The following is a 25627-nucleotide window of genomic DNA, read 5'->3' on the forward strand; positions in this document are numbered from 1 at the left end:
TTAGTGTTTGTTTCATGTCAATCGGTTCATAAATAAAAAAGTTATGTCAAATTAAAGAATCACGTCGAACATTCTATGCTTATACCATTAATCTCCGCAACTATTTGACGGATTTGGTTGAAATTTGGTACAGATATAGTTTAGAACCTTAGAAAGGACATAGATATATTTTTATTTCAAAAATCAAAAAATAAAAATAAGAAATAAATTATTTATAAATAATTCTATGTCGATCGTTACACGACTTCGGTTCATGTTATTGTTTTAATTTATCGAAAAAAAGTAAATAAATAGTAAAAAGGTATGAAAAAAATAATATCAATATAATAAAACATTTAGTACAAAGAAAATGCTCTAACGGAGTATAGATAATTCTATGTCGATCGTTACACGACTTCGGTTCATGTTATTGTTTTAATTCATCGAAAAAAAGTAAATAAATAGTAAAAAGGTATGAAAAAAATAATATCAATATAATTAAACTTTTAGTACAAAGAAAATGCCCGAACGGAGTATAAATAAATAATCCAAGTTGTCTTTATCCTCGATAGATGGCGTTGGGATCGAAATAGATCGCGCTATGGTTTCGTTACATTCATTTGGTTGGGTATCGGCCGAGCGCTTCGGTACTATCGTAGAAAAAGTGTATTATCAGTCGTATGATTATTTGTCTGTAGTGGTCCTGCTGTTTCGTATATTCTAAATTGGTTTCGTTGTATTTGTCAATTAATAAGTTTATTTGTTGGGTTTTCCTGGTTTTTTGGTTAAACTATTTAACGTAGGTTTAGTTTGATATCGATTATTAGTAGTTACTGTAGTTAGTTTTTTTAATAAAATTGTAAGTCTAATTTATAAATTAATTAGATTAGATTTAAGTCGTTTCTTTTAAATTATTTAGTTTAAGCTTGGTTATTATAGCATAGAGGATAGGTTGTAATATAGTTTCTTTTTTAATTGTTATAAATTCGTAATTCGTAGCTTTCTTTAGTTTTAAGTTAGTTTAAGTCCGTTTTTAAACTATTTTTTCAATGCCCTAAGTGAGTATACATCTATTAAATTCAAACGCAGAGCTCATTATGTTGATTTTTGAAGAGTTCCCTGGAATATCTTCCACATCTCATTTTTGAAGAGATCCCGCGAGATCGGGAACTATGTGGTTAAAACCAAAAATTTGCCGGAAGTCACTATTCCACGCGAACGAAGTCGCGGGCAAAAGCTAGTTTGGTATAAAGGTGAGAAAATAGAGATTGAGACAGCACACAGACGCGTACATATCGCTTTTCTATTTTCTAATTTGTGTACTTCAGACATTTTCTGGTTTGACGTTTCTAATTACCGTAACAATGTGGTATCGGAACGCGGATCTATGCGAGACATGAATTTTCTTTTATGATGTATCTTATAAAGGCAGACATGTGGTTAAAGAAAGGTTAGAAATTTAATGACTCTCCCACACTTATCACTAATAATTTTATTGAAAAAGTCAGGTTGTCATGGTAATTAGGTAAGAAACGTCAAACCAGAAAATGATCGACTGGTTAAAGAAACCAAATCTATTTTAACCATTGGAATACTTAGTTTTGAATCGATGTTCTATACTGAACTTCTTGCCTACATACTAAATAATTCGGCTGAGTGTACATTGGAGGTATAGTTTACAGTAAATTAAATGTGGTATACAATAAGTTTTATGTTCATTCTAGTCATTGAAATGTGAAATAAATGTTTGAAGGATCTTTTTGGTGTGTTTTATTTTGTAATTAAGTTTTGTACAACCTCTTATTTAACTTACTATGTATGGATGTGTGTGTGTGTGTGTGTGTGTGTGTGTGAGAGAGAGAGAGAGAGAGAGAAAGAGAGAGGGTAAAGTAGAATCTTGCAACTGAATTTCACGCAGAAATCTTCATTACTCAGTAGTAGCACGGAGTCTGGAACTGTGCCCTGTATATACCAATAGTCTCACCCCCTATTACATGGGACTTATAACACAAATGGTGGAAAGTGGGTGTACATTGTATAGCGCCATTACAAACCGTAATGTACACCTCTGCCTGTGGCGTGATGTAGCAATAAGTAAATATTCTTTTCATAAACATAAACAGACTAAACTTGACCTTCAGTCTACTAAATAAAATGTTTTCTGTCCACATCTGCCCTGTTATCGTCTTACACAATTACATAACAATATTACTAAATTCCCCAGGCATTTTGCTGAGATTAGAAAAATAATAAGAACTAAGACTTAGGTTTTATGAAAACAAGTCACGTTTTTACTTTTTAAATTAACATTTTTAACAGTCCCACTCTGTTCTAGTGACTGAATAGAAGTTTGTAGAAATGGATGGATGAGTTGCCTTTTTATACAACAAGTACATACCTAATACATTTTTTATTATGTCAAACGGTTTAAATAGTCTTATATTGTAATATGTTCATGAAGATAATAATGAGTGTATCAAATACTAGATCGATCAGATCTATTAAGCTCATTCACACAACTGCGAAATACAATGAAAGCGACTTGTTTGCAACGTAACGTTACATAGCATGATCAACATATCAACTGTATTTTTAATGGTATAAACTGGTAAACGAACAGACGGATCACCTGATGCAATAACCGCCATCCATTGACACCCGAAACACCAAAGGCGCCAGAAGTGCACTGGTTAAAGTGCAGTACCGACGGTACACGCAGATGGGGCCCACAGTAGGTGTGATGCTGAACTGGAGCTTGGGACAACCTAGCAGGTAAACAGGAGTTCCGGCTCGAAAAGCAGAAGTAGGAACGGGGTGGTTTTTAGTCAGTAAGAGTCTGACTCACTCTCGCATTGCCCAAAGCGAGTGAAGTCATTGAATGATTCTCCTTATAAAAATAAAAGTATCGAAAGCAATACCTACAGTTTACAGTTAGTTATAATTTTCAAAAAACTTACAGTTTAACGTAATGTACTAAAAAATATAAGAAACTTCATCTTTAAAACTTCAGTAACGAAGCATACATACTCATACAATAACTTACCACGTTCTCCCTCAAAAATGAGACAAAAAACCTAACTGATGAAAACTTTATATTTATAGGTACAGATAGTTTTGGCAGGAGTTCTAGGGAAACCACTAGATGTAATGTTAAAATGAATTATTAGTTAACCAAGTTAGATACAGTAACATTTAGGTTACTTGTTTTTCTATAGGAAACTTTAGACACGGTCGTGTCGTATTTCAAGTCCGTTGTGGTCAACACAGATGTAGATGTTTGCTGGATATCGCATTTTGTTGCGAGCAAAATATTAGGGAATAAATAAACATGCAAGTTTTAGAGCAGGTGGATCACCTGATGGTAAGCAATCGCCGCCGCCAATGGACACTTGAAACACCAGACGCGTTACAAGGGCGTTGCCGGCCTTTTGGGGGTTAGGAACTCAAGGGTTGTTGCGGAATCGGGAATTGGGAACAATAGGAAGGGGTATGTTTGTAAACGCACCTACGAAATAGGAGAAAATCCTAGAGTGGGGCAACGTCTTTTTTAAAAAAAGAAACTTTACATAAGATACTTAAGCCGTGTGGTGCAGGCGGAGAAGAAAACTACTACTTCTTGTGGGTATTGTAAGAAGAGTAGACTAAAGAACACGGCATTTGATAGAGACCGGGCTGCAACGTTATCTGTGACAAACTAGAACCTTTTACACTGCGGTCGCAATAACAAGGTGTGCTTTGATATACCTGAACCTTTTAAACTATGATATCTATCACGCCTAGGGTTGCCAGATGACCGGGATTTCCGGATTGTCCCAGAATGTTGTGTGCTGCCCCGTGCCCAGTAATTTTACTTTGCTGTCCCAAAATTAAAAAATACTAGTTTTTTTTTTCACAAAAATACAGTACTATGGCTACAAAAGTCAAACCAAACTTGTAACATACTCGAAAGTGACGCTGCGTAAGTTGAGGGATGGGAAGAGTGAGTTCCAGGTACCTACTTAATTCCTAATTTTACAGTTTAGCCTCGGATGGGACACCAAAACTCAGGATTCCATGCGTGGTCCTAGAAATATCCAGGAAATGATCAGTCAGACTCCTGACTGTGCGGTCATTTTCATCAGAAATTGTTAATATGACTTTTTAGCCGCCGACACTTTGCACAGCAACTGATCACCCAAACACTGCGCCATCCATGCAGTCTTATACACGGTGTAACAAAAAGAGGGTATACATATCAAGTGCACGGTTTCTAGATAACATAACAAACGATACGGGAAGTATTTTTTTAAACTCATGTTTTCATGGAACGAAGTTTTCCAATATTTTTTTTTTATTTTTCATGCGAATCAAATTTACGTAGATAGGTACTAGGCCATTAGATTTACAGAAGAAATGTTTCGAAATTAGCTAGTGACCCCTGTAGTGTTGTGACACGTTTGTACCTATGATTTAAAATCAAGAACCATGCGACACCAAGTATTTGGTACCAATTTTTCTTAAACGTATTTTAAACTGAAACTTTGTGTGGAGATACTATTCAACCTATATTCATCAGCGCTTCTTGATGTATATGGTCATTTTGTTACACGCTGTATGCACATATAGGAGGCTCATAGCACAAACTCCCATTATCTATAAATGGTATTTATAGTAACACCTTACCGAACAAACTTCGATGACTTACAAAATAGTTTGGCAAACTTCTAGCCCCACTATATCTTTGTTCGACCCTTGAAACTAAGTAAATAAATAAATTAAGGTTTGTTGGAATTTACGTTTATAGTTGAAATCCCCAAAGACGGTACCGTTTCCCAATTCCGACTGTAATTCTCTACTCGTTAGTTTCGTGTTAAATTTGATAATTTTATTTGAATTTTAACATTTTCAACACGTGTAAATCTGTTGGATGGAAAATATATATATATATATATATATATATATATGATACATACATACAATCACGCTTCTTATTTTCTTGTATCATGGTCAAAGGGCCCTTAGAATGATAGTGACTTAACTCGACTGTAACATTCGATTTTATCATAAACTGACGATATAAAATATACTCTTCAACCAAAGAACAAATCCATAAATCTAGTAAAAATCAATCGTATGACATGGAATACGGAAGAGATACTAAAATGTATTCATTACGATAATTTTCTGAGACTTTATAGCTCATTTCCCAGAACTTGTTTTTGTTTTTGGATTCGGTCACTTTCATTCTAATGATGCGACATATAAAGAATCACAACAATACTTATAAAAATTGCATGTTACATTGAAAATATGCATCTCTGTTTAACCTTCCGAAGACCAAACTGATATTAAACTAATATTTAAACGTCACATACTACATTACAATATAACACTAACCCACATAAAACACAATCAATCCACACACACATACACACACAAACAAACAACATTCCCTGTAATCACATACAATTTTTAAACCCGGTTACATTAAGAGCCCTCTCACACGGATTCACCGTTCCGACTGTTTGCCCAGCGCTCGTGGCAACGCTATTTGAATTGCAGTTTGAAACTGAACGTCTAGCAAGCTGTCGAGTGTTGGGGAAATAGGCGAGCGGTTGATTGCGCTAGTTGTGTTCCTATTCCTAGCAAATGGAATTGGAGATTGTAGGTTTTTGGGCGAAAGTATGATTTTTGAAGTGCTCAATACGGAGTTAGAATGCTACTACGATGTGGTTGTCCTAAAAATCCTCCATTCTGTTTGGTACTACGTAGTTACCCACAGCCATCTTGTAACTTTTGATAATCGAAGTGCAATCCCCAAACTGTTAACCAAAAGTGGGGATTATAGCACACTTTATTTCATTAAGAGGGACAGAGGTGTCCGTTCAGCTATTCTTCTAGCTAATGTGAGTGAATGTAGTAAGAGGTGAATCTATTGTTATACATCGAGACTACTCTAGGCCCTATTTGAATTGCAGTTTGAAACTGAACGTCTAACGTCTAGCAAGCTGTCGAGTGTTGGGGAAATAGGCGAGCGGTTGATTGCGCTAGTTGTGTTCCTATTCCTAGCAAATGGAATTGGAGATTGTAGGTTTTTGGGCCAAAGTATGATTTTTAAAGTGCTCAATACGGAGTTGGAATGCTATTCCGATGTGGTAATCCTAAAAATGCTCCACTCTGTTTGGTACTACGTTAGTTACCCACAGCCATCTTGTAAGTTTTGACAATCCAAGTGCAATCTCCAAACTGTTAACCAAAAGTGGGGATTATAGCACACTTTATTTCATTAAGAAGGACAAAGGTGTCCGTTCAGCTATTCTTCAAGCTAATGAGAGTGAATGTAGTAAGAGGTGAATCTATTGTTTTACACTGAGACTACTCTAGGCCCTATTTGAATTGCAGTTTGAAACTGAACGTCTAGCGTCTAGCAAGCTGTCGAGTGTTGGGGAAATAGGCGAGCGGTTGATTGCGCTAGTTGTGTTCCTATTCCTAGCAAATGGAATTGGAGATTGTAGATTTTTGGGGCGAAGTATGATTTTTGAAGTGCTCAATACGGAGTTAGAATGCTACTACGATGTGGTTGTCCCAAAAATGCTCCACTCTGTTTTGGTACTCGTACTACGTAGTTACGAAGAGATCGGCAGCAGCTATTTTGTAAGTTTAGATAATCCGAGTGCAATCTCCAAACTGTTAACCAAAAGTGGGGATTATAGCACACTTTATTTCATTAAGAGGGACAGAGGTGTCCGTTCAGCTATTCTTCTAGCTAATGAGAGTGAATGTAGTAAGAGGTGAATCTATTGTTTTACACCGAGGCTACTGTAGGCCCTATTTGAATTGCAGTTTGAAACTGAACGTCTAGCGTCTAGCAAGCTGTCGAGTGTTGGGGAAATAGGCGAGCGGTTGATTGCGCTAGTTGTGTTCCTATTCCTAGCAAATGGAATTGGAGATTGTAGGTTTTTGGGCCAAAGTATGATTTTTAAAGGGCTCTATACGGAGTTAGGGTGGTTTCCCACCAGAAATGGGGAATGTTAAGCTGTTGTGGATGCCTTTGGCTTCCAGCAATCATAGGCCTTGGTACACATAGCTTAACACAAGTGGAAACAGACTCAGCTCAGCTATGTTTCTTATATGGAAAGATGCGTCCTATGGATCCGTGCTATCCATAGCACGATTGACGGATGACAACAAAATAGTTTAGTATCAATGGAAACGGTCACATAGTTTCACAGCTAAGCTATTACATCTTCGTTCCATATCTACATAGCACATCTCTGTAACTTGTTTTACACCAAGACTATTCTAGGCGGTCAATAATAACACACAATAGGTACAATTCCTAACCAACTATAAACAATACATTTGCATCTACACTTTTTGATCATCATACACGCTTATGACCAACCACATCCATTACCGCATAAAGTTCATACAACATAAACCAACATTCTTACTAAAGAAACAACTCAAGAACAAAATCAAATATAGCCCTCAAACAATAAACTCTACAGAGAACCTTCCCCACTATAATATAGATCTCATTCATCATAAATACTTCCAAAGAATTGACGCGATCCAACGGAATATCTCAAGTTTTCCAATCTTCAAGTTTTAGCCGCGGACCAAATAGCTATGAATAGAACACCCTAATAAATCTTCGAAAAGGATTCTGTCAGGTAATTCTGTTACCAATTTCCGTCTATAAAATTGATACTCATATAATTTATTGTGTTTGAGACCCTGGTGTACATTCGCTATCGTAGAGAAGCTGATATTAAAACTTTGGTCAACTGTGATGACATAGATATTTGGTCTAAGTTTTAGAAGTTACTCTGAATGTATATTATATAGCTTCATCAAATCAAATCAAATCTTAACCATCATCAAATCTTAAATAAATAATCTTAAGTAAAAACCGCATGAAAATGTGTTTCGTAGTTTTTGAATTTATCGCAAATAGATAAATGGCAAAATAAGTAGTTTACAAGTTCTTTTCTTTTATTATAAAAACCAGGATTATTACCATGTACCAGGCAGATATTCCGACTTTATGGCTTACAATTTCCAGAAAAAGTCCCAGTATTACATTTGTCTATCGGACAGTTGAACTTGTCACATAACACTCGACCAACAAGCCAGTGAATCTAGGGAAATACCTTTCCATATTCATGATAGATTTTGTGGCACTAATCAAAATGTATGAGACTTCTCAAATATCACGTTACGAAGTGTGACCTAATTCAAATACCAATGGTTATAGAATAGACACGAGGGGACTACGAGGCGATTGTCACTTATTTAATACCCAGAATTTGTATCCGATTAGAGGTAGAAGAAAACAGTATTTTTTAAGACTAGAATAGAAGTACTTTTCCACCAGAGATGTGGTTTGCTACGTAGCTGTGGATGCGTTTGGCTTTCACCAATTATATCCATTGGTACACATAGCTTAGCACTTGTGGAAATGGACTCAACTATTTTTATATGGAAAGATGCGTGCGTGCTATGGATGCATGCTGTGGATGACTTACCTACTATCGATACATCACATACTCGAGCTGCGATCTTCCTTGCACAGCATCTTTCTCGCACAGATACTTTTCGGCGGCCCATCTTTATAGCACATCTTAAATCCAACAAAAATAGTTTGTAAAACTCATCTATATATCCTTCCAAATATAAAAGGCAACATAAAACAATAAATAATCCTCATTCCATCCAACAAAGATAATACATAATATCACAACACAGGACAATCACAGTAAACCCACTTGACTCTACTCAAACTCATCTCAAAACATTATCAACATCAGAATCCCTAATAAAAGAAGAACAAGCGAAACTAATAGTCATCGTCGAGTTATAATAAAACCTCTTTGGTTGTACCAGCCCACGTTATCTCATTCAAGACTAGCCCGATCTCGAGTAATATTAATTTATCCGACGAAAGTAGCTCTTTATCGGTCAATGAAATGACTTAGCGCTGATTACAGTGCGTGGCAGCGCCTCTTCACCCCTTACACTGCGAATCTGAAACATTATTAATTACACGAAAAAAATCTTGCTACTACACCATTTCGACATCCATTGCGCGTTTTGTCAAAGCGCCTTTGAAGTATTTTAGTATGAACGCAGCAATGGATAGCGTTTGCTGTTTTTGTGTCGTAAGGTCGGGAGTTTCGTGGTACATATGTAAGAGGATTAACTTAATAGCTTCTACAGGTTCTTTCTATTGAATGGTGAAACAAATCGGCGTTCCTTTCCCCAACATTAAGGGTATTTCTTTGGTGCGTTTAGTTTTTATTGAGAGACAGAATCAATTAAGGAACATCCTCGTTTAGTTACTTGGTATATCGGTCGGTGATTAAGTTGTAATCAATTACGTCAGCTTTGGGATTAAGATTGGCTTTTTTTGTTGGGTATTTGCTTTGGAAATTGGATAGTTGTGGTATGTTTCTTTGGCTAATTAGGATTGGGTGTAAGTTGTGATAAGTTGCTTTGGTAAATCATCATCATAATTATCATCATCATCAGCCTATTCTCGTCCACTGCTGGACATAGGCCTCTTCAATGACACGCCACTCGATCTTCATCTCTACGCATCCAACTACTACCAGCCACCTTGCGGACATAGTTACTCGTTGGTAATGAGATATATCGCTTGGTAAATAGTAAAGCTGAAAGGACGAATATTAACTTAAACTGAAATATATGCATCTGTACATATTTCAAGGATGAAATAGGCTCACGAAATCATCAACAATTCTATTCAACAGATTTCTATACATTAATTTGAAGTATTACGTGACGTCACTCCTAGGTACATTTTCTACGTAGAACTGATATATTCGCTCCTACTCCTAAATTTTGATTCGTTTTATATGACAAAATCAAAAAAATACGTTTCTAATATTATTTCATTACCAAACTGCCGAACAAAACAGATTTTTAGTTTTCATACCCCGTCATCGTCCCTATTATACTAGCCTCATTTACATATTAAATTACTTTTCAAATTGACACAAAAATCTGGTCCTTACGACCACCAAACTTAGGACCGTTACGCCCAAAAGGACCAACGCCAAAACAGTCATTAAAACGTCCAATTCAGTTCCTAAAACGAATGAAAACGTATAAAAAATCCATTCGATGAATAAATGCTATCTTTCAATTTATTGTCCGCAGTAGCTTGGAGTAATGAAACTGAATAATGCATGTCAGTGAATATTGCGAGGTGATACAGGGCTGCTAGAGCCGAGTTAGAAAATACATTGGAATTTTCGGAGCAAAATTTTGTGGGTCGCTGTGGATGTTTTGGATGCTGTGTCCGTAGTTATCATTTCATAACCGAATCGAATGCATAAACTGTTGGTTGGTTTTCCTCTATAAAATAATAAAAAATATATATATATTTCTTCAACTTATGTAGATTATGTGACATCAGTTATTATAACTTCCGTGAGACATACTAAATTGTTTATCATGTTATTGACTAACTCACGTAACTGTTTGACGAGGAACTCTACTAGTTTCAAGCCTAGAGGCTCATGTTCGTGAACAGCATTCTGTGACAATCGTCACGTAATGGCTAGCGTCCACAGACCCGTATCGTACGCATTCCGTAGGGCGTCATCAGTACGCATCGCATGTACACATTGCTGATGATGCGGTCCGTGTGATGCGGATCAGTATACGCAGTTGTATGAGTTTCTATTGAAGACAAACTGAAATCCGTAGCGTGCGCTGCGTATGATGCGGGACTGTGAAGGCGTACTTTAAATCCTGCGCAAATCGCCGAGTAAGCCGATAATATAACATTCTAACATTTGTGTATTTTACTAAACTAATACAGCGATGGACCCGTTCTTAAGACAACTTAATACTTTTCCAAAATTATCATAAGTAAAATCGCTTCAGTTTAAATGTTGACACGTGACAAACAAGTAAAAGCACTTTATTTTCAGTTCCATAATGTAATTCATGCGAAAATTACATAAATATCTTTTAGTAGAGAAATACTTTAAAATCTGCGTATATTTAGAAACCTTTTCACCAGTATATACATAAATAAATAAAAAAGAAACATCGCCAACCCTAGATCAAGGATAATTAGAACCAAACAACTATTTGAACTATGAATACGAACACAGGCGTTCTATCCTAATACAGCAGCACTACAGATGTGAACATACGTTGTTATTGATCACCTCATTTCCAGGTGCCTGGGCCACAGGGATTTTCATTTAGGTATACGATTAGTATAGGGACTGTTTCATTAATTAATCTAGTGACATGTTTACAAGAAGCCCTTATAATCTTAATGTACGCCGAGCAAGGGTGGTGCGCCGCCCGACCAGAACCAGACCCGTGCGTACGGCGCGTCGCGTTCCGCGCACTCGCCTTAAATAGCCAGATCACCACAGAAGGAGCTCAGTAGGGCTGATGCCTGATCCGGAGCTACGGACAACGTAACAGTTTACCGAGGCTTCGGCTCGAAGCAAGAGAAGGAACGAGGTGGTTCTTAGTCAGTAAGAGACTGATACTCTTTCTCGCCTCATCCAAGGCGGGGGAAGATATTAGATGATTTTCATCCCTCAAAAAAGGCATATAGTTATCTGCAATTTTGAATAATATTAATTGATATACTTATGATCACACTCTTCTGGCGGGTATCGTGATCCGACTAAAGGTAAGCGTCCACAGGCCCGCATCGTACGCATTCCGTATGACGTCTTCAGCACGCATCGCAAGTCGGCATCGTACTCATTCCGTATGACGTCTTCAGCACGCATCGCATGTAGGCATTGCCGATGATGCGGTCCGTACGATGCGAATCAGTGGACGCAGTTGTATGAGTTTCAATACAAGACAAACTAAAATCGGTTGCGTGCGATGCGTTTAAATTAAGGGACCCTAAGGGACTGCACATTATTTTGACAGAGACTGCGGATAGTACGATATCTATTAACCTTCTAAAATGGCATATAGTTCAAATAACATTTAAATTCGCCAGTAACATCCCTATTGAGTACAGCAAACTGATCACACAGCGATTAGATTTTCATGAAGCTTTGACTGCGTAGATGCGCTGCGATCGATCGATGGCATCGGGCAAAGATAGAATCCTTTCACACCAGCTTTCAAGTGAGAGAACCGTTGCTTGTAACTAGTAGAGATTTTGGACTTATGTAAAAGCAATTTAGGTCATGGAATAGATACAAATATAAACACACTTTTTTAAGGGGAGAAAATAATCCAATGGCTTCTCCCGCCTTGGGCGAGGCGAGAAGGATTGTCAGACTCTTATTGACTAAAAACTACCCCGTTCATTTTTCTGGTTCTAAGGTAACCCACCAGTTACTGTTATCAGTTAAACCGACTTAGCTGTTCTTGAGTTATAATTGACTGTGCGGGTTCGATTCCCGCATGGAGCAACTCTTTGTCTGATTGACAAATTGTTGCATAAATACTATACGCAGGAGTAAGAACGGAAAGCGAACTCACTACATGGGTTATTACTACATGGCAGCCAGTTATCGAGCCACCAAGCCTACCGTGCAGTCGAATAAATCTACGCCCAAAAAACTTACGAAAAAAAAAACACATTAAAAAAATTGTTTCAAAGAAAAATAAAATATTAAAAACATAGCCTTTTTACTTTAGCTCACCATCATAATACTCAAATCATTCTGGAGCTCGTAAAATACATAATATTTTTTTAAAGGACTTAAAAAATTCCATGTAAACGTTTCTTAAGATGATGGAATTAGTAAAAAGAAAAACTTGACTATTAATTTACTTCTTGGAGAAACTAGAAGAAGCTCTTTGAGATGGACGGACTATGAAAGATGTATAATTAAAGAGGGAACAAAAATTCTTGTGTTAATTTAAACATGAGCTGCTTTAGATTAAACGAACGATGTAATCTAATACTAAGATAGTTCTTGCTTTTATATTGTAAGTAATAAAACATGGATAGATTAAAAACATTAATAGCTAAACGAGGAAACAAGAGCTAAAGTTATTAACACAGACTATCAATGTTTGTTTTAAGTGTGGGAGAGCCATGCTTCGGAACATAATAATTATTTTAGTATATCTCACGAAAGTTATAATATATTTTTTATGGTAAGTAAACGAGCAGATGGGTCACCTGATGGTAAGCAATGTTATGGATGGTATTTAAGTTTAAGGAATTTAAGGGTTGTTGGGGAATCGAGTATTGGGAAGAGGGGTAATTGGGCGTCCAGTAACCTCAATCACACAACGAAACACAACACAAGCGTTGTTTCACGTCGGTTTTCTGTGAGGCCGTGGTATCATACTTCATTTAACTTAATTGATTTCATTGTTATTATTATCAGTGTGTTATGTTATATTAATCTATTTTTACATCTATGACATACGTAAAAAAAAAAACATCAAAATAATATTATCATTCTATTATATTTTAATAAACTACACAATAATACAAATTACATTATTTGCATAATGAATGTAATTGTAATTCACTAAAAGAATATTAAATGAATGCTGTATGCTCTATAAATGTGAACTATCAATTATTCACATACTAGCTTTTGATATTTTAATAAAAACTATAATATGCATTTCATAAAGCCGCTTTTTCAACGAGTAAAATTTTATTTAATTTTATGTGTTGTAGTAGGGTTTTATATATATATTTTTAAGTTATAAGCCGGTAAACGATCAGACGGATCACCTAATGGTAAGCCATCGCCGCCGCCAATTAGATACCTGAAACACCAGAGGCGTTACAAGTACGTTGCTGACCTTTTGGGGGTTAGGCATTTAAAGGTTGTTGGGGAATCAGGGATTGAAAAGGCGGCAATTTCGGCCTCCGGTAACCTCATTCATACAACAACGCGTTGTTTCACGTCGGTTTTCTGTGAGGCCGTGGTATCACTCCGGTCGAGCCGGCCCAGCAGTGTTAAAAAATGGCTCTCTTACACTTAACATACATATACAGTATAGAAATCACTTATATATAACTTAAAAAAAAACTACAAGTAGTACTCGTCCACAGAAGCATAATACAACTAAATATTTCAACGAAAATCGAAAATTATAAAATTGCAATTTTCAAACAAAATAAATCAAGTATTAAATTCTGTGTGAACAGCTCCATGTACCTTGACCACAGAAGAGCTGTAATGTTGTAGGTTGTCTAGGAATATTACAGACATGCCACGCGGTAAGCTTGGCTCTCTAATTATGTGCAGCCATACTACTATATGAGCAAATATCGTGAGAAATAACGATTTCCATATAGTTATATAATATACAAACCGATTTTCTACCGTGAGGGCAAGACATTACGGTTATTAAGTACCCGAAAGGGTCGCTATTAAGATATATCATCATATACATAGTCATATTATTAGTTATACAATGTATAATCGAGAAGGAAAATAAGGAAATATTTAAGGACTATCGATTACCGCAGCTTCGCTCTTGTGGTAAAAAGTAATACCACTATTCAAGCAAAATAAATATAATTTATCATTTATCAAGCTCCTATGTACTATGTCTCGATCCCAAAGCGGGAGAAGACATTGGATAATTCTCCTCTCTAAAAAAAAGGAGTAGAAAAACAAATCATAGCATAAATTGCCTCCGTAGTAAGTCATAACAACAGACAAAACAATATTAGTTTGTACTTTGCGAGATGTATTCAATTATTTTCGACACCAGCAATTTATACTACGCTAACTCGAAATTTGTCTAAAAACATTTTTTTTATGCCAAGTTGCTTAAAATGTGTGTGTACATACGTCATAAAAAAATTGAAAGGAATTATGCAAAAATAAGAAAGTTACAAATCTTATAAAACGCTAAGTAAAGGTACTTTTTGAAATCACCCGATTTATATTACGCCAACTATTATTAGCGGAGTGTGCGCGGGGATCACTTTGGTCAAAGTTCGTGCAACACTGCACTAACTCATAGTTAGCGTAGTTTAGTGCGTTAGTGTATACTTGTTCGTTTGTAAAATTGACTTAGCGACTTTTACATAGTAAATACTTATGTGTTAACGTATTAATTAGTTTATTAATGGTATGTTGACTATGTTTTTGTAAGTAAGTACATGTTCTTTATAAAAATATTGAAATATGCAATCAGATGATTATCATGCACTACGACCTTCGTACTACACTACGCTAACATAAGTTAGACGGTATAAGGGTAAATTTTTTTGATGAATTACGTTTATATCCGGCTAGCTTGCTTAAATCAAAGAATATAATAATTAAGAAAATATAAATATGAGATATTACAATGAATAAATTCCCAATATTAAGCAGATACCAAATTTCAAAAAAGTATCTTAATTAATGTAAAAGTTATCACGTTTTTCCCTTTAAACGCCTCTACTGTAAAGTACGCTTTTTGGACTTAGCGTAGTATAAATTGCTGGTGTCGATTTGATAAAACAAAAATAAGCTACTATGTTCAGATAAAAAAATAGCTCCGTAGCAAGTCATAACAACAGACAAAATAATATTAGTTTGTCGTTTGTAGAATGTATTCTATTATTTTCAAACATAAGTCAAAAGCATGTCTTTCGAAATTTCACGTTACAATTCTTATTAAAAGATTTGTCTAAATACATTTAATTTAATTCGACTCGGATATCAAAGCTATGTATAAAATATAATTAAGTATATATCCAGGTTTGGGATTTACAAACCTTTACAACTCAATTAATGTAAACTGAATTTCACAAGGAACGAGTAATCTGATTAATTAGAGGACTGATTCGAACGAAGGCGTTAAAAATAACACCTCCTATAGATAACTGGATCGCTCGTTGATTAATCGTAAACACGAGCCAAATAAAGAGGCTAGTTTTTTTTTAGGGGGAAAAATCAGCCAATGACTTAAAAACGCCAGGTTTTTTTTAATATATAGAGAACCCCCCTGCAATTCCTATAACGATGATAAATTCTTAGATAAAACAGAAATCCTAGCTAGGAAAAAATCATCCAATAACTTCTCCTACTTTGGGCGAGGTAAGAAGGAGTGTCAGACTCTTACTGACTAAATACCACCCCGTTCCTACTCCTGCTATTCGAGCCGGAGTCCCGGTAAACCCGCTAGGTAGTCCGCAAATCCGGATAAGAGGCTAGGAGCGTAATTGCTTGGTCAAATATTTTTTACTGAGGTTTTAGGTTTATGGTCACTTGTTAAAGTGTCTTCGACAATAGAGATATTATGATAAATCCGTGTCTATTTCCCGTTGATACCAAAATTTTCTATTATAAAAAAAACTTTGTAATTGGTCCACCTGATAACCAATTTTATATATTTTACCCCGGTCATGAACGTGGAGCCATTTGCAGAAGCCAGTAAATAAATAATGCCTAGCTTAAAAATTTACTAAAAAATAACACATTGAAGAACAAAATATTAAAACATAGCCTTTTTACTTTAGCTTGCTATCATAATACCGTACCTACTCTAATCATTATGGAGCTCGCTCATTTTTTAAAATATGTATTATACGTATACAAAATAGTGGGAAAACTTAGTTTACTATGCCTTACCATAATACTAAAAGGATCCCACCACATAACCAACGTCCAAACTTTATTTATAAATTAACTAACTAAAGAGCTACCTACTAAAATAACTCGATCGAAATACTCTAATGAATTTAAATTTAAACTCGCCAAACGATATCAAAGAGAAAATACCCCTGTAAGCTGAGTTTCCAAGTTTTTACCAATGTTACTGTAAAATTAACCTTCCAATTTAATGGATAGGGTTGAAATTCTATTGAAAGGCTTCGTAAAAAAATATGAAAGAAAGAATTCAATGAAGAGAACAGGAATTTGATCATAATGTCGATGTTACAAGAAGTGTATAATTAAAAGCTAGTTGCCTTGATGGTTTAAGGATTGGAAGTGCGACTGCGAAGCGAGGGGTCGGGCAGAATGGGATCTTTGGTTATAGACATTTTCTATGGTGGTGGTGACACAGTACCCTTAGTACAAGTGTGCTTTACGTTTAAAGAAATCGAAACGAGAGCGCGTTCGTCGCTCTGATTGGCCGGCTAGAATAATGCAACCAATCAGAGCGCTGAACGCGCTATCGTTTTGATTACACTAAACGTAAAGCAAACTTATACTAACCCTTCAGAACATTATGAGGAATAATGTTTTTCTGCTCACCAGATGGTACTGATGTAACCTAAAGATTTGTTTATCTAATCACTGTAGCTGTTAATAAATGTAATGTCTAAAGACTGCATTTTCGCAAATAGTTCCTGGGTGTCTTCAAGGCCCGAGGGAATAGATTGCTTATATTATGAGTAGACGTGCTCCATCGTAGGCCGCATCATCACTTACCAGGCGAGATAGCGGCCAAAGGTTGACCCATCAAATGTAAAAATAAAGTTTAGTTTATCATTATCTACTAGGTACTTTCACGCTGTTTCACCCACTCTGCTTAACTCCTACTAGACATAGCGCATTTGCTTAGCAATAGCTTTTCTCAATAAATACACTAACCAAAACAAAACAAAAATCAAATCGAACCAGTATTTCCAAAGGCATTCAAACAAACAAACAACCAAAAATCCTCTTCAACTTTACATATTATAAGTATAGATACAAATGTAAGTATATCTAATAGAAAAGTCAGTCAGTATGTTCGTAAAACTTTACCACTAGTTCACCAGTGTGGGTAATTATAAATGCAACAGATGATCTAGTTTTGACACTAATTAACAGCAACTAGAAACTTCCATTAATGTCTAAGTATTTGATACGTCATCGTTTATTATTAATAGGGATGGTGACGGGGTATGACAAATAAAAGTCTATTCAGTCCGTCAGTTAGGTAATGAAAAAATATTAGACACGTATTTTTTTTATTTTGTCTTTGTCATATAAAATAACAATACTTAGATGAAACACATTAAAGTTTAGAAGTGGGAGCAAATACGTCATTTCTACGTATAAAATGTACCTAGAAATGATGTCACGCAATATTTCAAATATATATATCTTCGAAAGTATTTGTTTCCGTAAGAAAATAAGAAGGTACACACTGGTGGAAACGGACTCAGCTAAGCTATGTTTTTAAATGGAAAAATGCGTGCTACAGATGTATGCAATCGACAACCCCTAACTTCTAATTCCCTACTTTCGATACAGCATCTACCTCGCACAGCGACATATCTTGGTAGCCCAGCTACATAGCTTAGTATCAGTAGAAACAGTCACATAGTTACAGCTTTCGTAGCATTAATTACTATGTTATCGGTTTGTCGCTTGTACACATGACGCGGCTATTGTCGCGGAATGCTGCTCATGAATATGAGCCTCTAGCATGGCTTGAAAACTAGTCGAGTTCCTTGTCAAATAGTTACGCGAGTAAGCTGGTAACATAATAATTAATTTAGTATGTCTCACGAAAGTTATAATAAAATTCGTAGCATAGCTACATAGCATGTCTTTAGTGGAAAAGCACTCTTTATTGTCAATTTAGACTAAGCAAACATTATCTTATCTTGTACCTAAATACAAAAACAAAATAAAATAGACTCTAACGATTTGCAAAAACAAAACGAGCTTCAGATACTTAGTCAAGAACTTTCCGTCGTTACAAAGGTAATTTTGAAACAATTAAGAACGTGTTTTTTTTTATAAAAAAGACAGTAAATTTACTCTCAGGGGCGTACCGTAAGCAAAGCACTTTAGAAACATTCTCGTTGCTTACGGTTTATTTAATTATGTTTTTTTTTCTTGGATATACAAGGTGTTATTTCTTGGAGGGGGTTATTACTATCATAGTAAAATAGACAGGTAAGTATATGCGTGATATTTTTAATTGTTAGAAAAATAAAAAAAATATCTTTGCTCATTACTTACGACTACAGCCAATCCAATAAATAGCAGTGTATCGTAATTAGGAACAATAGCCATTCTCCACATGTACATAATTTTCTTTCAATTGACTGCACGGTTGGTGCAGTGGCTGGGCATCCGGCTGCCGTGCAACGTGTAGCGGGTTCGATTCCCGCACGGAGCAACTCTTTGTGCGATCTATAAATTGTTGTTTCGGGTCTGGGTGTCAGGTGTATGTGAACTTGTATGTTTGTATACGCACCCACGACACAGAAGAAAATCCTAATGCGGAGCAACGTGTTAAAAAAATCTAAAAAACTTTAGTATCAAACGCAGCACCATTACCGCGACTCACAGCAGTAGACTAATGACCGAATTCACTGAGTGTCGTTTCCATATTCATGTGGTCTGCATGACTAGTCGTAATTGATAGCGAGAGACCGCCACGCGCCGCGCAATATCATTTAGGGGGTAGGTAGTAATGTAGGCTCGTAGGCTATGTAGGGTCAGCTATGTATATTGTATTGCTCATAAGCTATGTAGGGTGAATACCTATGAATAATGTTTTGGTGGTAATATTATTTTACGTGTTTGTTAGTGAGTGATGTCTCGGAGGTTTAAGACGCCTGCTTCTCTAACATGAAAGTGCTGGTTCGAAACGTAGCAACGGTAAATTACTAATGTGACTTTTTGCGAGTTACGATTATTTGTATGTATTTTCTAAGATTATTTAGACACCGCTGACAAATTAATTAAGGAAAATATTGTTTTATCTAAGTATTATATTGTTATCCTAAATGGCTAAATAAAAAATACGTGTCTAATATTTTTTCATTACCTAAATGACGGACTAAATATATTTTTAATTTTAATACCCCGTTATCATCCATATTGACAATCCCGGAGAATCCTCTAAAAAATACCACCTTATTATAGTTTTAATTAACAAAAACGACAACAGTATAAAGTCTATTCTATTCCTAATTAAGAGGAGAACAAATAAAAACTAGGTACCTTTTGTTTTAACCTAGAGAGCCAATGAAAGGGACCCATTCAAAAATATGCCTTAGGGTGCCAAGTAATTATTACTGTTGAACCTAACAATGAAGAGTTGCGAATTAAATTCCTTCAGCTATTTCGCAAACTGCGAAACTTTATTTCGAAGAATATGAGTTACTTAAATGTTTTTCGAAAATTATTATTATTTCTTCTTATTAACAAATTCAATGATTCGTTAAACTGGTTTTTGTTTTACGCGTATTTGTGTGTTGGATTCCGATTTTTGGTTTTAAAAAACCAAACACCAGACTCCGGACACCTGAAACACCAGAGGTATGGAGAATTACAAGTGCGTTGCAGGGCTTTTGGGGGTAAGGTTTGTTGGGTAATAGGAAGATTGGAAAGGGGACTAATTGGGCCTCCGGTAACCTCACTCAGACAACGCAAACATTGTTTCACGTCGGTTTTCAGTGAAGTCGTGGTATCACTCCGGTCGAGCCCTTTTGATTCCTTTTAGGGGTAAGATTTGCTGGGGAAATGGGAAGATTAGGAAAATGGGTAATTGGGCCAGCGGTAACCTCACAAACACAACGCAAACGGACAAAACGCAGTCATAAAACAACAAACGAAACTTCTTACAAACAACCATTTGTCATAATTTAACTTATAAGTCATAATAACTTTACATTTACATGAAAACAAGGCAACACAACAAATAATTCAAACTTGTAATATTGACTCTAAATGCGGTTATAATGAAACAGTTAACCATGCGTATCTCGTTGTGGCTGCAATCATTGCCAAAACACATTCTGGCCAGTTAACAGACGGACCGCAGTACAATGCAAACTGTTTTGTTGATATTATTAATGAGATGTGGTGTTGAGTTGTAGTGAAAAAAAATATATTATGTGAAAGAAAGAAAGAAAACTTTTTCAAAGTCAAAGCATTTATTTAAATTACCTAATTCTAAATTAGGCACTTTTGAAACGTCAAATTGAATTGTCCGTCAGTAAAGCTAAGTGCTCGTTCCAAAGTGTAGCTTCGAATGGAGAAGAACGAGCAAGAAATTTCATCGTTACTCTTTTCAAAAAAATGTTTTCTTACAATCTCTACAATTAGAAATTATGCTTCTAGACAAAAAAAAATCTTTGTTTATCTTTTAAAGTATATCGCCTTCATTTTACTTTTCCAGGTTTTTAAGTCAGGTAATATCCCTAAAATCTTCTCCTAGGTCTGAAAAATAATCACCCGAGGGACAGGGAGGAGCATACGATAGTGTGCCCCGCATGGGCTGAGCACCGCTGTGTTTTTAGGGATCTGGTCGGTAACGGTGACTTCTCACGTCCGACATTGGTTCAGGTCATGGTGACTAATACAAATATTGGTTCAAAATCTTTGAAAAAGTATGTCCATTAGCTAGAACAGCTAATAACATTGGCTCAGTAACTAATGACGTCATACTATGGTCATATTGGTCATCGAATCGCTTGCCAAACCTTGTTAATTGCGTGATCAGGGCCAGGAAATTTGTTTGACCAGTCTATATGATTGTACGAATATAAGCCTAGATATTACACCATGTGGTGATGCAAACTAGAATACATTTTGTAACAACGCCTATATTTTCTACGGGTGTCGTAAGAGTCGATTGGGACTTCACATTAGATAAAAACCGGGCAACTGAATAAGGCAAACCCTTCTACATATATGTATATCGACCGCGAAGTATCTATACCTAAGTAACAAATGTATGAAAACCCAAGTTTTTTTTTAAACCCAACTTTGTCCCACACTGTGATTTTCTTCTGTGTCATGGGAAACATAAATTTTCACATACACATGACGCCCAGACGCGAAACAACAGTTTATGGATCACACAAAGAGTTGCTCCGTGCGGGAATCGAGCCCGCTACACTTTGCGCGGCAGCCAGTCGCCTAACCACCGCACCAACGGTACAGTCGCAATTGAAACTTTTTTTTCAATTTGTGTAATAAAATGTCCGCGTAAAACAGACAAAGTCTTAACTCAACGATTTAACCTTAAAGTCTTCAAATTGAGGCGAAACTTCGAACGAAAACGAAAGGCTTTTGATTTGGAAAATAATTAGCAAGATTAGGAATCTCAGGGTTTAATTCCTTAAGGAATTAATAATAATGATTAATCGGCATTCTCTCAATGAAATTACATTTTCTATTTAATTGTATAAGGTTTAATGAGACTGTTGGTTGAGTGGGTACAATTATAAAGGATACAGCAATTAAATTGTCATTCAAATTTGAACTTCAAAACGTATGTCGTATGGTATATTTTACATCAGCTATTATAACAAATGCCGCTCCAAGTCAGCTGCCAATTGTCATTCAAATTTGAACTTCAAATCGTATGTCGTATGATATATTTTACAACGTCAGCGTCAACCTCGAACCTCTTAAGCCTTTTAAGAAAAATCAAAACAAATTAGGTACCATTGTTAAAATTGAAGAACCATTTTGAACTGATATAAGTACAAAACAATATTCTTTAAGAAAAAAAAAAAGAAAAAAATATATAAAATTCCAAATAAAACTCTGGTGAAGGTTCAAAAAGTTTCTCTCCGGCGGGGAATCGAACCCCGGTCTCCCGCGTGACAGGCGGGGATACTTACCACTATACTACCGAAGACTTGTGTGACAACGGCGAAATATCAAACTTAATTTTTCTTTTGAAATCCTTAGTACATCTATATATTAATACGTGATGCAAAAACTTTGGACCGCTTTTTACGAAAATTGCGCGGACGTAGGAGCATAAAATTTGGTACACTTATATTTTATGTGTAGGAGAAGTGCGGAACGCTAATATTTTTCAAAAATAATGCTTATAAAGTACATTAAATCAATAAATAAAACATTACACACACATGCATAGTATCTGATCGTATTTAACAAAACGTCAAAATCGATAGACATTGCGATGATATTGACGTCTCATATGAATAGAGTTTTATAAAAGAGTTTGTTTGAGTTTGAGTTAAATAAAAATTATCCTTGAGCGTATGTTAAGTGGTATTGTATATGGTTGAATTTCAACCACTACGCGACCACTAGTTTTTTTAATTATGTAATGAGAGCAGAATGGTGTGGAACATTTTGACAGCAACTCTACACTTACCGTGGGTGAGTGAATTATTTATTTTGTAGATGAAGGTGATTTTTTTATTGTGCAAATAAGCAGATGATTTAAACAGATTATAAAAAGTTATTAAATAATTAATTCACACAAAAAACGAACACATCCGATAGCCTATGCCTAGCAATGCCTTAAAAAGGCAATTTTCAATTATATATTTTTTAATCAATTGTTATTCGTGAAATAACCTATTAATTTTATTTTTCAACGTTGGAACAGGAGAAAATCCTGTGTCGTGAGTACATTAACAAACATACAAGTTCACATACAAATGACACCTAAACCCGAAACAACAATTTGTAGATCACACAAAGACTTGCTCTGTGCGGGAATCGAGCCCACTAAGCCTGCTACACGTTGCGTAGCAGCCGGTTGCCCAACCAACGCACCTACTGGGCAGTCTTCTGCAGTTATAAAATTGGTTATAGTATCCAAGTGAATAAATAATTTAAGAAGAAAAATAAATAAGCAAGTACCAAATACATAAAAAAGTGACAAAAAAGTTTCTCTCCGGCGGGGAATCGAACCCCGGTCTCCCGCGTGACAGGCGGGGATACTGACCACTATACTACCGAAGACTTGATCTTTAGAAGCAAAATATGAGTTCTATTGTAATATAGTACAGATGGTTTAACATTAAATTACCATGAAGTACGAAAATCAATTATCAACTTTAACACAATGGTATAAGGTTGAAAGTCTATTACCGAGAGATAAGGGTAGCTCAATTTTTTTTTCTTAGTGATAGAATAGTATAAAACAAAGTCGCTTTCTCTGTCCCTATTTCCCTTTGCATGCTTAAATCTTTAAAACTACGCAACGGATTTTGATGCGTTTTTTTTAAATAGATAGAATGATTCAAGAGGAAGTTTTATATGTATAATACATGCATAACATATCACCATTGCACCCATGTGAAGCTGGGGCGGGTCGTTAGTCTATAATATAAAATTAAGTCGGGTTTTCCTCCCTGACGCTATAACTCCAGAACGCACGAACCCATTTCCACAGTTTTGCATTCGTTGGAAAGGTCTCAGGCTCCGTGAGGTTTATAGCAATATAATATAGAAAATTCAAGAAATTTTCAAGAGAAAAGCAGGATAGTGAAAACTCATTGGTGGCGAAACGGAATTCGCCGGGTTTGCTAGTAACTAATATAAAATGAAACCTTCTTGTCTTACAACATTTATTTTTCTAACTGAAGAATGAGTGAACATATTTTTATAGTATTCAATTCATTGAATGTTTCCGTCGTGATTAGTAAAATACCAAAATTATAAAAAACTTATGAAAAAAAAAAACTTTTTGAAAAGTAATGTCAAAGTTACAAAAAAGGGGTCTCTCCGGCGGGGAATCGAACCCCGGTCTCCCGCGTGACAGGCGGGGATACTTACCACTATACTACCGAAGACTTGTTTTCATGAAGTGAAATGTTTGATCTTCTAGAAACTACAAGGTGTAATTGTACATACTACAAAGCATATAAATTCTTTATTTAAATATAAACTTTAATGCCATGGTATAAGGTTGAAAGTCCTTACCGAAAGAGATAAGGGTAGTTCATTGTTTTTTTTTCTTGTATAACAATGAAACTATGTTCTCTTTTATCATCCTTTTTATAACTGAAGAATGACTGGACATATTTTAATGGTGTACAATTTGTTGAATATTTTTTGTCGTTATTAGTAAAATACCATAATACTTACACCAAGTATGTGACTTACGTACGTACGTATTAGTGTAGGAGAGCCATGCTGCAATGGGTCGGCCCGACTGGAGTGATACCACGACCTCACAGAAACCCGACCTGAAACAACTGCTTGCGTTGTGTTTTGTTGTGTGAGTGAGGTTATGGGAGGCCCAATCCCCTGATTCCCCAACAACCCTTAAATTCCTAACCCCTAATAGGCCAGCAACTTGTAACGCGTCTGGTGTTTATGAGTAAAAACTGACAAAACGCTTTTAAACAAAACCTACAAAAGAAAAAAGATAAGTATTGTTTAATTAACAACAACCATGCAACATAAGTTTTGAAAAGAAATCCTAGGATACATTGTAGAAAAAAAATACAAAAATCTCTCCGGCGGGGAATCGAACCCCGGTCTCCCGCGTGACAGGCGGGGATACTTACCACTATACTACCGAAGACTTGCTTAACATTAGCGAAATAAGGGTTATCAATAAGAAACTGAATAACAAGTAAATATTTCTTATACATTATCTAATGTATCTATGGAATATATAAGGCTGAAAGGTTTATTATCAGCTTAATTCTCGAAAACGGCTGAATAAATAAAGATAATTCATTAATTGGGTATTTCACCTACGTAAGTAGTTACGATTAACATTATAAATATTCGATTTCACAAATAAATACATCTATATAAATTCTATTTGATAATCCATTGTGACTGTACTGTGATCCTCCTAATCTGGAGCTGCGGACTACCTGGCAGGTTACTAGAGCTCCGGCTTGAAAAGCAGGAACGGGGTGGTTTTTAGTCAGTTAGAGTGTTTTTTTAAGGGGGATAAATCATCCAATGACTAGTATGCAATGGTAGTGTCAGAGTCTTACTGACTAAAAACCACCCCGTTCCTACACTTGCTTTTCGAGCCGGAGTCC

At 35.8% G+C, this 25627-nt stretch overlaps 1 long non-coding RNA gene and 4 other non-coding genes across 5 annotated transcripts in view; 1 reads left to right on the forward strand and 4 right to left on the reverse strand.

Moving 5' to 3' along the window:
• Positions 1–575: 575 nt before the first annotated feature.
• The window catches only part of LOC126911421 (uncharacterized), a 369919-nt gene continuing 344867 nt past the window's right edge, over positions 576–25627 (forward strand). Inside the window, exon 1 of the long non-coding RNA XR_007705973.1 lies at positions 576–930. This is a non-coding gene — a long non-coding RNA (uncharacterized LOC126911421). The remainder of the gene's footprint in view (positions 931–25627) is intronic.
• Trnad-guc (transfer RNA aspartic acid (anticodon GUC)) lies at positions 22426–22497 on the reverse strand. Its single transcript has one exon. It is a non-coding gene; the product is annotated as a tRNA-Asp (tRNA).
• Trnad-guc (transfer RNA aspartic acid (anticodon GUC)) lies at positions 23511–23582 on the reverse strand. Its single transcript has one exon. It is a non-coding gene; the product is annotated as a tRNA-Asp (tRNA).
• Positions 24344–24415, reverse strand: Trnad-guc (transfer RNA aspartic acid (anticodon GUC)). Its single transcript has one exon. It is a non-coding gene; the product is annotated as a tRNA-Asp (tRNA).
• Trnad-guc (transfer RNA aspartic acid (anticodon GUC)) lies at positions 25081–25152 on the reverse strand. Its single transcript has one exon. It is a non-coding gene; the product is annotated as a tRNA-Asp (tRNA).

Source organism: Spodoptera frugiperda, chromosome 14 (assembly GCF_023101765.2).
Source record: "Spodoptera frugiperda isolate SF20-4 chromosome 14, AGI-APGP_CSIRO_Sfru_2.0, whole genome shotgun sequence".
NCBI lineage: Eukaryota > Metazoa > Arthropoda > Insecta > Lepidoptera > Noctuidae > Spodoptera > Spodoptera frugiperda.